The sequence below is a fragment of the Saccopteryx leptura genome, chromosome 3 (genome assembly GCF_036850995.1).
Source record: "Saccopteryx leptura isolate mSacLep1 chromosome 3, mSacLep1_pri_phased_curated, whole genome shotgun sequence".
NCBI lineage: Eukaryota > Metazoa > Chordata > Mammalia > Chiroptera > Emballonuridae > Saccopteryx > Saccopteryx leptura.
In genome coordinates, this window is record NC_089505.1 from 57,197,614 (window position 1) to 57,212,312 (window position 14,699).

Genomic DNA, 14,699 nt, shown 5'->3' on the forward strand with positions numbered 1-14,699 from the left:
AGAATGTTTTAATTATTGTTTTCTTTCCTTTTCGCTTCTGGTTCTATTGATTTGTTGCCAGTTTATTGTGCCACTAGGACCTCCCTGTTCTCAATGAGTTGCCTTCAGGGGATTCTGTCTGCTTCATTGTTTCAAAGTAAACCAGATCTCCAAATACCTACAAAACCAAATCAGAACTTGAAGGGATTTTCTTAAAGGAGGAGAAACTAGGAGGAACACATAAGGCATAAGATTCAAAGAGTAAACAAGTTTAAAAGCGGGAGCCACAATTAGACTTAAAAGAATGCTTACTATCAATAAATGTGATTATTATTAATATATCTATTTAAAGAATTGATGCTGAAGAGAAATAAAATAACAGATTTTAAAAGCCATTTTGCTTTTCCTCACAAGCCAAATTACTTTTCTGATCATATTAGGTGAGCTGCATTCAGATGTGTACAACCTACAGACAGAGGATCCCTGTGAAGTGCCTTAGTTAAGTCCATTTATCAATGAACTGGTGTTCTCTATTGATTCTTAGTTTATTGAAAAATTTCAGTGGCCTTTAGACAGCAGATTTAGTGAAAGAACTTTTAAATGGCAGTAAAAGATAATAAAGACATCCATTAATATTTTTTTATGACCAATTGGCCTAATAAGCAAAGAAAAGATGTATTCAAGCAATGAATGGCCTATTCTATGTAAGATACACCATGAATGATGACAGTATTGTCTCCAACAGATTTGGATTTGAGTGTTGGCGCCACCACCTTGTGGACCTTGAGCAGATTACTTGACCTTCTGAATCTCAATTTTGCTATCTAAAAATGGGAATGTTAGAACTTTCTTTATAGAGTTGATGTAAAAAATGAGATAATGCATCTAACAGATCCAGTAAGTGCTCAGTTCATATTCGTTATTGCTCTAATAGAATTATAAAAGCCAAGTCTCAGTGCTGAGCCTGTTCAGTGAGTGTACACATAAATACTTCCCCTTCAAAGGCAACAAAAACAAATATCCAGAGTCCTGCAGAGTGATCTGGTTGGGAGTTGATGTCTCTCTCTGAGTGTGTTCTCTTGTTGCATTCCCTGGAATAAATGGCATCCTGAAGCCACTGCCATGGTTAAGAGTTAGGGTATGACCATGGCGTGGGTCCCAGTGTCATGCCAATAGAAACTTGGTTGTTTTTTCGAGGAATTTAGTTTTATGAGGATCTTTAAGCAATGGTAGGTATAACACAGTGCTTTTCAAATGTTTTCACCTGACCCATAGTAAGACATCAGATTTGGCATATATAAACATACATACATAATTAAAACAACAATTTTATAAAATAATACTTTTATGAGATATCCTCTGATATTTTCTCCCTTTTCTTTTCCCCCATTGTATTCTATCTTTTTTTTTAGTTTTAAGAAGAATTTGGTTTCACCGAATTGATTTCATCCCTCACTGAAGGATCTCAGCCTACAGTGTGAAAAATGTGCTGTCATGGCCACAATTCTCCACCAATTTCCACAGGTCATCTTTGCTCTCTTCACTTATTTGTCAGCATCTTTATCATTTTATCTCAAAATTCAGCAGATGCTGTTACATAATAGGTGAATGTTATTGGCAGGAACAAATTTCTAAGTTGGGTGAAAATTTTGTAGTATATTGGTTTTTAGGGGCATGTTGAGATATAACCTCAGAAACATAGAATTTGAAAGCAATGAGGGTTCTTTTGGAGTTGAGGGTCAGGCCCAACACCCTTCTGTTTCCACAGAGGGTTTTGAAATATCTTGGACACCTACACTTGCTTCCACTTCCTGAGCATAGTCACTGACACGAAACACTTTGGATGACTGATCTAGGTCTTTTCAGGTATCCTTCCGCCCCTTAGGATCTGCATAGCCTCTATTACTGTCCCTTGTGGTGTTCTATAAAGGGTACTTTATGAGGAGGAGGAGGAGGAGGAGAAGGAGGAGTGGGAATCTGTTAATTATAGCAGCGCATGGCCAGAGCTGCTGAGACATGCAAGGCAAGCAAGTCTGAATGCTTTCCAAGCAGAGAGGTGTAACACCAACAGGGCTAGTTGGGAAGCCGGCAGCAGGGCATCAATCTTAGTGTACCTTACATGTTAAGATGTTCAGGACCCAGAGAAACAATTGCGTCTTCTAACTTGGCATCCTCAGCAGAGACGATTTAGTGTCATAATGCTACACAGCATTTTTGTATGGTATATCACTTCAGTTAGGTCATAAGCTTCTGAATAATATTTATTTTTTGTCTTCCTCTATAAAGGCATACACATTGTTCACACTCAATCAATATGGATTGAATGAACAGTAGGCTATAGCTACATTTTCCAGAGTTGCTATTTAATTTTAGTTTGTTCTATTACATAAAATGCTACTTTGCCTCCCTGTAGTCTGAGTTGATTAAATTAGATTTTAAGGTTTTAGGGAGAAATATAGGAAAGCTGACAGCTTATGAATGTGCACAATTAATTAGTTGGTTATCCACAGTAATAGTATGACTGAAGTCTTTCTGATGACATGAATAGAATGTGTAAAACTTCTAAGGATTCAAACAGTTCACAAACTTTTCAATATCTTGGCAATTTCATTTTAAACATTATAGAAGTGATGAAAGAGACTTATGATGAATTGGGCAAATTCTTTGCCAAACTTTTTAGTTTTGTTTTGTTTTCTTAACAGCATAGAAGTGACTACAATAGAATAGAATAGGATGTAGGCTTTATCTTGCGTGTTTTAATGTTTGAGTGGTTTTTAAAAAGGACCAGTTTGCAAATATACAGTGTGTCCGTAAAGTCATGGTGCACTTTTGACCAGTCACAGGAAAGCAACAAAAGATGATAGAAATGTGAAATCTGCACCAAATATAAGGAAAACCCTCCCAGTTTCTGTAGGATGATGTGGCAGCATGTGCACTTGCGCAGATGATGACATAACACCGTGTAACAGCGGAGCAGCTCACGGCCATGCCAGTTGAGATGTGGACGGTACAGAGGAAAGTTCAGTGTGTTCTGTGGCTCACTAAATTTGAATCTGTGACCAAAGTGCAACGTGAATATCGGCACGTTTATAATGAAGCACCACCACATAGGAATAACATTACTCGGTAGGATAAGCAGTTGAAGGAAACCGGCAGTTTGGTGGAGAAACCCCGTTCTGGTAGGCCATCAGTCAGTGACGAGTCTGTAGAGGCTATACGGGATAGCTACCTAAGGAGCCCTAAAAAATCTGTGTGTGAGCCTACATTGAACTGCACTGAATAGGTATGAAAATGGGAGAGTTTTCCTTTTATTTGGTGCAGATTTCACATTTCTATTTTTTTTGTTGCTTTCCTGTGACCGGTCAAAAGTGCACCATGACTTTACGGACACACTGTAGTTTGAAGGGAGGGGGAACTAAACTTGCCCCTGAGCTAAAACCCCAAATTTCAGTAAAGATCACATTTTATGATAGCGTTAACATAAACACATGACCCACAGGGGTTCTCAGGTGGGCATCAGGGAATGCTTTATTTTCCTCACTTGGTTGAGTCCACTTATCTCTAATGATACCCCTTTTATTTAGAGTCCTCTCAGCTAAAGAGAAAAGTACAAAGCTTTGAAAAAGACCCTGAATTGCTAGGCTTTGTTAAAAACCAAACAAAAGCAGACACAGACTGTAATTTCATAATGACAACGGTAGCCATACCACCCTATGAATTGGTGACCTTATCAGTCACATAGATACAATATACGCTGGGAAAGATTGATCACTTAAGGAAAACTGGCAGGTAAAAGACGTAATCTTATTTACCACACAAATGCTGTCAAGTGCCTTATGGTTTGAAGAGTGATTCAGAAGAACTTAGATGAGAGAAAAAGTGGCTGTTTCAATACTGACAAACTCAAGAAGTGTAAGTTCATTGAGAACTTGGGGTTTAACTTGGGCAGTTTAGAGGATTGGTGAAAATATCTGTATAAAGTGTGTGAAGTGGAGCTAACAGCATGAAGGGTTCCAAGAATTCATTCATCCATCAAACATAAATTGAATCCCTACTATGGGATTATATTCATCTAACTGAGGGAGAAATGCAGAAGCCCAGATCCTCACAATATTGTTAAGTGCCTCAAGCTTAAGCGCTCCTTTCTCAGTTCTCATTCCCCAACTCCCATCTTCAGTCTATTCACATCCCATCTCTCATAGCACAGCTAAACCGAACTGATGGCTCAGTTCTCAGCTTAAGTGTGACTTCCATGGAAAAGCCTCCTGCCTGTCCCCCATCCCCTGCCCCAACTTGGGTGAATTCCACTTGAAAAACATGTCCTTCTTTTCCTTCTAAAACACTTAACACAACCACATATAAATAACTACCTATGTAATTATTTTGCTTAAAGTTGGCTTTCCCCACTGGGCAGCAGTCCTTCATGAAAGGCAAAGACGAACCTGTTCTATTCATTGTGTCCTAGGACCTAAACAGTGCCAGTCTGGGCAACAATAAAATATTTAGAGGTCCACCTGCCCCCCCCAACTCCTGCTGTGATTTTCTGACCATAAAATTTTAGACACACAGATGTTGCTTTGCTAGAAAGGTCTAAGCAGAACTAGATTCCCTACCAAGTAATATGACTTGCCACATGGAAGTTTTTCTAGATTCTCATAACTTAATCAGTGGGGGAGCGGGAATTCTAACTCAAGTCAGATTGATTTCCAAGTCTACCGTATTCCATCACACTTGTAGGAGGAGCAGAAGATGAAAGGAAAAAAGAGCAGGAGCTGAGCTATAGTTCTGCCTTCATGGGACTGGTTTGTGTATCTTATGCTCTACTGTAAATGTATATCGCCAAGTTTCATTTCTTTGTAATCATTCCTTCATTTACTCATTCATAGAGTTGTTATTTAATGAGTGCCTATTATGTGAAAGGCACTGGGATATAAAGGTAGCTAAACCCTCGCTCGTGTCCTGGAACAGCTCATGGTCTAGTGTGGGTGACACATGAGACAACAAATGGATGGTGATTCAACATGGTTATGGCTGTGACAAAGTAAGAACAAAATCCTGAAGGAACACAGTTCTAGTACTCACGGTCTCCACTGGTTATAACACTTACTTTAGAATAGTAACTCTTTATTTTAGAACAATTATAGGTTCTCTTTAGTATATATATACTTTATATATATATAATATATATATATTATATAAAGATAGCTTGTAGCATTATTGAGATATCCCTTGAATATTCTCAATCCAAGAAATTCTACTTTATGCTCATAGAGCAGACACACACTGCATGTCCACATTGAGAGTCTCGCATAGGAAAAACATTCATTATGAAAAACTCTATAGCACCAAAGATAAGCATTTAAACAGACTCTGGATTAAGATAAAATATTTTCTCTCTTCCTACCCAATATTACATTCACATGTATTTTGCCACTGCCTTGATTTAAAACATCATGACACGTGCAAAATTTTTTTTCTTCTGTCACTTACTTGCCAAGGAATGATTTTAAATACATTTCCTGCTTGACCCTCCCAATTCTGTTCCCCGTACTAAGATTTTCATCACAGCTGATGGCACCTTCATCCTTCCAGTTGCTAAGAAAACTTTTTTTTTTTTTTTTAGTGAGAAAGAGACAGAAACATCACTCTATTCCTATATGTGCCCTGACCAGGGATTGAACTGGCAACCTCTGCTGCTTTGGGTTGATGCTCTAACCAGCCAAGCTATCCAGCTGGAGCTCAGCTGATTAGGAATCTTTTAACTTCTTTCTTTCTCAATCCCTTTTTCCGTATGATAAGAAATCTCATTCATTATGCTAAAAATATTTTCTGCATCTCATCCCTCCTTACTAACTTGGTAGGTCCCACCATCATCCCTTGCTCAGATGTTAATAAGTCACTTTATTGGTCTCCCTCCCTTCTCGTGCCCTCGCCCATTCACTCACCTCAGTGTATTCTCCACATAGTAACCAGAGTGATCCTTTTAAAACTGCCTAATGACTTCCCATTATATTCAGAGAAAGGATCTACACCAGCCTGTGGAGTCCTAAAAGGTCATTCCTGTCACTTCTCTGACCTCAGTCTCCCTTCCTCTCCCCTCCATCACTCCACTCTAGCCATATTTTGACTTCCTTTTATTTCCTAACCCTGCTAGACAAGCTCTGCTAGACCAGTGACTCTCAACTGTATTTTTTTTTTTTTTTTACCTCCAGGGGACTTTTGACCTATTGACAATGTTGGGAGACATTTTTGTTGTTACAACTGGGTTGGTGGTGTGTACCATTGACTTCTAGTGGATAGAGGCCCGGGAGGCTGCTAAACATTCTTCAGTGTACTAGACAGCTCCCACCACAGAGAATTGTGGAGCCCTTAATGACAACAAGACTGAGGTTGAGGAACTGGATTATCTACATGTCTAACTCCCTCACCTCCCTTGATCTGGGCTCAAAAGTCACTTTTTCAGTGACGCTTTTCATGATCCCCTGTGTAAATATACATACTTCTGATCTCCCTTATTTTGTGCTATGCTTTTCTGTTTCAAATATCCTGTATGACTTACAGGATATTGAATATTTAACTTTGAGGGGGAACAGAATACTGATGTCAAAGTATGTCACCTTGACTTGTGGTGTATTTTGAGCTAAAGGCAATCAACACTTAGCAGAATCAAGAGAAACTCTTACCTCTCCCTTAACTCCTTAAAAATAATTTAGATAGAGGGGCTGGCCCAGAAAGAGAGTTGTTACCAGGAATAACTTTCATGTGAATGATTTACCTGTGTAGCAGAACAAACATTTAATCACCAAGCATCTGCTCGTCTCATCACCCTGTGAGTTACCCTCCTCCCCTGTGAAGCCTCAGTTTTCTGTCTTGTCCTTGGGTCTCATACTCTTAAGCAGGACTTCAGTATGTACATAATTAGTTTTGTGTTCCCCCATTAATCTGTCTCATTTTAATTTAACTAGACCAGCTAAAGAATTTAGAAAAGTAAGAGAAAAAAGTTTCTTCCCAAAATCATCTTTCTGCCCAGTGAAGTAATAAACTTCAGGAGAGCGGGCATATTTATCTGCCTTGTTTACTAATGTGGCCCAGAAGAATGGCTGGCAATACCTAGCCATCAGTATGTTTTGTTCCAAAGATAAACTTAATGCTTATGTGTGAAAGACTTATAGTGAGACTTCAGTAGGGTGTGAACTTTGAATCCTCACTTCAAACTCAATGTTCTCCTTAGAGGTTTATTAAAAGGAAAAAATCATTCTAAACCATCACTTTGCATTGTCTGTTAAAGGGGTAGTTTGAGATTCTGAATTTGGGGGCTTGGTGACCTTTCCTTCTGTGTTTTACGACCTCATTTCAAGCACTATCAAAATGTCTTTAAAATAACTAAAGTAATGTTACCAAGAAGCTCTGTGTTATTTTTTATCTAGGTATGAATAAAAGATATGCACTTAGGCCATTTCCTTTCTTTGTAATTATTAGGACTGTTGGGCAATATTTATTTAATAATTTTACAATTTTTCACCTTTCTTTGACTAAATGATGCTTTAAAATAGGCCAGTAGAGAGAATTTACTATTTTTAGACTCAAAATAAAGAGAAGGATAGCTCTTTCATCTCGTTGATGTGATTTTGTAGGCTCACTGCAGATCTTAGTGTTTCCCTCTCCCCCGTTCGGAACATCTCCAGGCATAACCAACAGGTTGTTTCCTTTCAAAGTTCAGTAGCCGTGATTTCCAGTCGGTCTTTATAATGGTTTACATTTTTGTTTTAAATTTTCACTCCACCATCATGTTCTTTTATTGTAAGAAGATTTTTCCTAAATAGACATCAGTGGAATATAATTTTTGGCACTTGAGGAGTCTCTCTTGCCTCTTCCTTCTTAAAGAGCAAACTTTGTTTCTCTGTAGGGGGAAAAAACAGGTTTGAAAAGGTTTCAAAAAAGATTGCTTCTTCTCATGATTTTTCATTCCGATCTTATAATCCCCATCCCCTCAGCCTGTTTCACACTTAAGTTGCTTGTTACACAAGTAGTCTGGAAGTCCGGTACAAGGAAACTGGATATTTTCAAGTAAATTACAGGTTTTGAAATGATAGAAATTTGTTGTCTGGTGTTGCAATAATATAAGGTTATAGTAATTAAATATATAGAAATATAGAAAAATATATTAAAATAGATTATAATATTAAAAGCAATTAAGAAAATTAAATAAAGTTATGCTGTCTGGATAGGAATTAATATAGTGTGTACAGGTATGATAAACACTCTGCCTTTCGCACAGGGCTCTGTTAGTGTGTGTGTGGTTACATATAGACAAGAAGTGGCTTGATGTCATAACTCTGGGTTGATGTAGACAGGAGGCTTCCCTAGGAACATCTTAAAGGTGACTTGATGTAACATTTCAGTAAATTAATATAAAAAGAACTCCCTGTGAGGAGCTCCCAAAAAGGTGGTTTGAGATGATAATCTTGTAGATTGACACCTGTTATAAGGTGTTGGCCAGAAAAGGTACTAAAGCTAAGGGCCCCCCTAGCTGTGGTAGTCACCCAGAATCCAATGTGAAGGTGGACTGTCTCCACGCTGCTCTGACCAAAGACAGCCGAGAGGAGCATGCCGATGGGGCCCCCTTAAGTTGTACCCAGGCACTACAAAAGGATTTGTGAGTAATAAACTGCCTGGGTGATTCTTGCAACTAACTTGTATGTCGGTCGTGTCTTTCCTCTACTTGCAGTTGATCTCGGCACTGATAAGTAGAATCCATACAACCGCCTCAAGAGTAGTCTGGAAGAGGCTGCCAGCCCTGCTGATAAGCAGGAGTGTCCCACTGCATGGGGGAAGTCGAATCAGGGACGCCTGATTGATGTAGAGCTCAGGCTCTGCTGGGACATCTGGGCGCACATTCTGATTCTTTTCCTTCCTTGAGAATGTGTAAAGTTGATTTGCTGTTTAAAGGGTGTTCACTTGGTACATGTCCCTCTTAAACTGAATGACACAAAAGTACGGGAATTGTTGCCTTTGTTCTGATGGCACAGTAGGTTGGTTGCGACACAAGGGAGGGAAACTGGCAAACGAGTTTTTGCTTTTAAGCACAGCTTTCCAAATAAATCTTCTGTCAAATGTTTGGAGCCATCTCAACAAATGCCCTGTGATCTTCAGCTGGACTGTCAAGTTATATTTTTCCTTTTTTTTCCCTCCCCTTTTAAACATCAGTAGCTTTACTGCTTTTCTGTGGAATAAACAGAGCCAATTTTTGGGGTGGGAATCAGTAATTACATCTGATTTCCATTATAATTTCTCCTTTCTGTGTTAAACAAAGAAACAAACACCAAGGCAAAATCTCTTTTTACTTTCATAAGTTTTTGAATGCATCTAAATAAATTGTTAATATCTGTATAGTGGCCTCCAAAAGTTCCAGGTGATAAACATGGACAATTCTAACCTTGTGATTTGTCTTAATTTCTTGACAGTTACCTTCTTTCATTTAAAAAGTAACTTTATTCCACCAGGATTGGTAAGAATACAGGTATTTTCAAATATGGAAATAATTTAAAAATTGCATTATCTTAAAGTCAGAGGTCTATAAAAAGGTCCCTGACTTCCTAAGGCTGATTTTATTTGCAGAAAAAATATAACTAGAGTCTTAACACGGACAACGACCAAGTGGATCATTAGACTGTACATGCATTTCATAGACTTACATTAATGCCTTCCTCAATCCAATAGTATTCAGTATTTTCTTAGGTTGTCTCTTGGAGGACAAACTATAGTATTTTACATCTTATATATATATAAAATAATATATATTTTACATCTTATATGTAATTGAGTGACACTAATATATTAATATTTTTATGATCCAGTCCCTCATATAGGCATAGTTAGATAGTCCTCCAGAGTTCCAGTGGATAGTTTTTCTGAAATAAACTACAAATTATATCATGAAAATTATCATTCAACAATAGCAGACATAAATCATTGTTCTAGAAGGACCCTAGCCTACCAATAGAAACAGTGGCAATTGTATAATTAAGAGTAGGCATTCAGTTGACCTGTGGTGGTGCAGTGGATAAAGCATTGACCTGGGAACACTGAAGTCACCGGTTCGAAACCCTGGGCTTGCCTGGTCAAGGCACATGTGGGAGTTGATGCTTTCTGCTCCTCCCCTTTCTCTCTCTCTCTCTCTCTCTGTCTCTCTTCTCTCTCTAAGAGTAGGCATTCAGCTAAGATCCTCTGAAGAGATGCTTCTAGACCTGAGAAAACAACAATCAAGTGGAAGGTACTTAGCTATTTGTCATAACCAGTGACCTTAACGGAAAAAACGTGACTGTAGATTTGTTTCCTCAAATGGTATGCTGTCTTGGTGACTCAGAAGGGGAAGTACAAGTTTTAAAAATGACTTATGTTCAGGAACAAAAGTCAGGGCTCTCTTCTGTTCCTATAGTGATATATGCCAGAAAATAAGAGTTGGTTCTCAGTCTGATCTGTCCGCAGATGCATGGTTTCTTTCTCTAACCAGCTGTAGCTAATTGCTTGAGGGCCGCCTCTTGTGGAGAACATGAAAAGGAAACCTGTAATTTATTGCAACAGACCATACCATTTCTGCTGTACAACTGCCTTTTCTGTCATGTCAATGAGTGGATTTCTCATGGTACATTGGCAGCTCAGGCCCTGGAAAACAGCATTAGTTGGAGAGAGAGAGAGAAGGGTTTCATGTACTTTACATGGAGCTCAATAAAAGAATAAACTGGAAACAGAATTTCCCTTGCAGTCTGCCAGGGGCATTTTAGTATTATTTTTCTATTTACACAGAGCTCTTTGAATCAACTACACTGACTTACTAAGACACAAGAGTGTGTTACATGTGACACGCAGCATGGGATTAGTTTCTATTGAGCAATCACCCTCACAGGCCCAAAGAAGTGACAGAGACCTTCTACTGTAAATAGAGCAGGACCCCCACCCCCATCCTAGTTACCCTCCATCTTCCCTACAGGCCTTTCATGATTTCAAGGGGCTCAAGAGTTCAGCTAGGTACAAAACAGGCATGGAATAATGGGGCCTGATTTTTATGAACAAGATCTGCCTATTGAGATGTTTACTAGAAAACTAGTTTCTAATGAACTAGACTCCACCCTGCCTTAAGGCCCACTTGTAAATGCTTGTCAAAATGGTGCCCTTCTTCTGTTGAGTGGAAATCCAAATGAAAAGACATGCTATTTTGCAGCAATGGAAAGAAACAAGTTGAGAAAGTACCATGTATGTTTTCCAGTTGACTCATAGCCCCCTCAATAGTCCTTTGTGTGAGGGTGGTAGGTTTTCCCTTGACACTCTGACAAGTAAGGGGAATGGATCCCCTGGGATGAAAGTTCCCAGACAGTGGAAGGAAATTCCACAAGAATCTTCAAACTGAGCTGTTCTAGTTATGTCGCGTGTATGAGTACCTAGAGCCACAAAAGTTAGGTGATTTACATACCCCCCATGCCAATAGTTTGGAAAAGATTCTAATTAATCATAGGATTCCTAAGAAAGGCCACTCATCTGCTCATCTGCCTATGACTGGCTCTCCAGATGTTCTCTGGGGTCATTTCTAATCCCTATTATTTCTCAGTACAATTTAAATAAATTAAAAATGCTCAATTTTGTTTGTATGATTTCAAGAAGTAAATCCTGCTACATTTTTTTCATGTCCACCATTTAAGTAATTAAGAAATAACTGAACAACATATTAAAGTACATTAAAGAAAAAAAATGCCAATTGAAACATATGTATGAATCAAATATATATGTGTATATATACCTCTGTGTGTATAATATATGGTCTACTGGAAAGTTCTGTCCATTTTTGGAATAAAACAAAATACAAATTTTTCTTACCATCAATAAACTTTATTAAATAATATAATTGCCATTATTTTTTTTTAATTTTTTAATTTTTATTTATTTATTTTAGAAAGGAGAGAGAGAGGGAGAGAGAGAGAGATGAGAGACATAGAGAGAGAAGGGGGGGAGGAGCAGGAAGCATCAACTCCCGTATGTGCCTTGACCAGGCAAGCCCAGGGTTTCGAACTGGCGACCTCAGCATTTCCAGGTCAACGCTTTATCCACAGGTCAGGCCTAATTGCCATTATTATTAATGATTTCTTGCCAGCGTGAGAGCAATTTGTATATCCCATTTTTGAAAAATGTTTTATCTTTTGATGCAAAAAACTGAACCAGTGCTTGTTTGATATCTTCTTCATTTTTTAATTTTTTGCCCTTCAAAAAATTTTGTAAGGACAAAAACAAGTGATAGTCGGTATTATTCCTTCACCAAACACTTTCAATAAATTTCTACATGCTGCCCTGGTTGGTTGGTTCAGTGGTAGAACGTCGGCCTGACGTGCGGGAGTCCCGGGTTCGATTCCCGGCCAGGGCACACAGGAGAAGCGCCCATCTGCTTCTCCACCCCTCCCCCTCTTCTTCCTCTCTGTCTCTCTCTTCCCCTCCCGCAGCCAAGGCTCCATTGGAGCAAAGTTGGCCCAGGCGCTGGGGATGGCTCTGTGGCTTCTGCCTCAGGCGCTAGAATGGCTCTGATTGTGGCAGAGCAATGCCCCAAGATGGGCAGAGCATCGCCCCCTGGTGGGCATGCCGGGTGGATCCCAGTCGGGCGCATGCGGGAGTCTGTCTGACTGCCTCCCCGTTTCCAACTTCAGAAAAATGCAAAAAAAAAAAAAAAAAAATTTCTACATACTTCTGTAGCATTTCTTCCTTATTGAAATTCATAAAAATTACAGTGGCGTAAATGAACTTTATCAGTAGCCATGGGTACACTATCGCTTCACACATAAGACTAACATGAATCAACTTTGTTTTAGTTAATTTGCTACGTCAGTATGTATACATTAAGTGATAAAAATAGAGAGGCACACATGCACCAAATAAACATGTGCTTACGTGTCAAAACTTGTGATAGAAATGGACAGAACTTTCCGGTAGACCTTATATATATACACACATACACACACACATTATATTCTAGCAGACAGTGATAGCTAATCAAAATAGAAGCATTTTCTAACTGGAAAAATGTTATATGATGTACACATCCCAATTCACATGATATATATTTTTTATCCTTGTGGAAATAAGGAGCAGAGAAGGGACTTTCCAAAAACCTGAAAAAATGAGTAGTGACCAGTTTTCCAACCAAGACCCTCACAGATCAGCTTCTGTTTTTGATTTCCTATGCTACTTTTCCATAGGGAAGTTGTTCTTCCCTTCTACAGAGAAAAGTGACCCAGAAAGCAAAACCACACAACCATCTCTGTCTATGACAATAGATATGTCTGGGTTATAAGGAGTCTCAAATTGTTATACTATTACTACATTCTCTTTATTTTCAAAATATTTTGGCAAAAACTCAACGTGTTTGCACTGGAAAAGTTAAAGAGAGAAAGAGACTATACTCACATAGTTTTAAACATTGATCCTAGAAATAGTCTTTGAAGAAATCAAATGTAAGTGGGCTCCCTAAGGACTTTAATTCCAAGGAAAGGTACATTTTCCTGTTTTTCACATAAAAATATGTAAGATATGTGTCTGATTTTTGTTAATTCTTTTTAAAATTATGCATCTTTCAAATATATTATCAGAAAAGCTTTTCAAAAATTACATTTAACTCAAAGACTTCAAGGATTTGAATTTATTTAATTAAATTGTACTTAATTCAAGAATGTATTTAATTGTTTGAGATTACAAATAGAATTTGTTAGTTTTCAGGGTTTCTGAAAGCACCCATATTACTGTTTTTATTAGTACTGAGGTTCTTGAAATGATTGTTTAGTCCAGGACTAAATATGGTTCTTCCTAGGCAGATTAATATCAATTTATTCGCACAGCTAAAATTGTACTTTCAAAATAAGAAGTTTCCATTTGATTTGGAAGGTAAGACCAGACACCCCAAATGCCCAGAACATAAGATGAAATGCAGTGCTGTGAGGTACAAGATTTAGTTGTATGGGTCAACAGCAGAAGAAGTGGTTAACAAGGGCTGCTATAGCCAAGGAGAGCTTCATGAAAAAATAAATGAGTTTCTTCAGGATCAAATGGAGTATTAGAGCTGCTATCACCACCTGGAAGTCAGGAGAACCTTGGGTCCATGTGGTTTTCCTAAGGCAATAATTTTCACACATCTCATTAACTGTAGCTCTATGAAAACTTATGAAGGACTAACAGCTTTAGATAAATGGCAGAGAGAAAAAATATAGAAGAGCAGGAGAATGAAAAAGATAAGTTTTGAGCACTTACATGCCAGACACTGAGCTGAGAGCTTTGCTTATATGTAGTACAACAATAACAGGTACACAAAACTAGATTATGTTATAAGAAAGAGTTTTAAAATAACAACAAAACAATATTAAATAATACCTGAAAAAAAACAATAAACCTGTTACTTAAGATATTTCCATATTGCATAACACAAAGCTGAAACAAATGACAGCTTGCCACCCCCTGGTTGTTGGGGACTTTTTCTCTTTATGTTATATGTTTGTTTACTGAAGTAACAAACATGAGGAAATTATAATGAAGTATTTCATCAAAGGTATAAAGAGTTCTATAAAATGAATAAATATTACAAGCATAGTTCAAATTTTTTTCACCTATGGACAGAATGAACATTACTATAGGTGCTTAGAATACACTGTTGCACAGATAGATGAACGTTAAAAGAGTAAGGAATGTAA

The 14,699-nt window shown here is 38.1% G+C and overlaps 1 non-coding gene across 1 annotated transcript; it reads left to right on the forward strand.

Moving 5' to 3' along the window:
• The first annotated feature begins 12,315 nt into the window (after positions 1-12,315).
• On the forward strand, positions 12,316-12,391 carry TRNAV-GAC (transfer RNA valine (anticodon GAC)). Its single transcript has one exon. It is a non-coding gene; the product is annotated as a tRNA-Val (tRNA).
• The last annotated feature ends 2,308 nt before the right edge of the window (positions 12,392-14,699 follow it).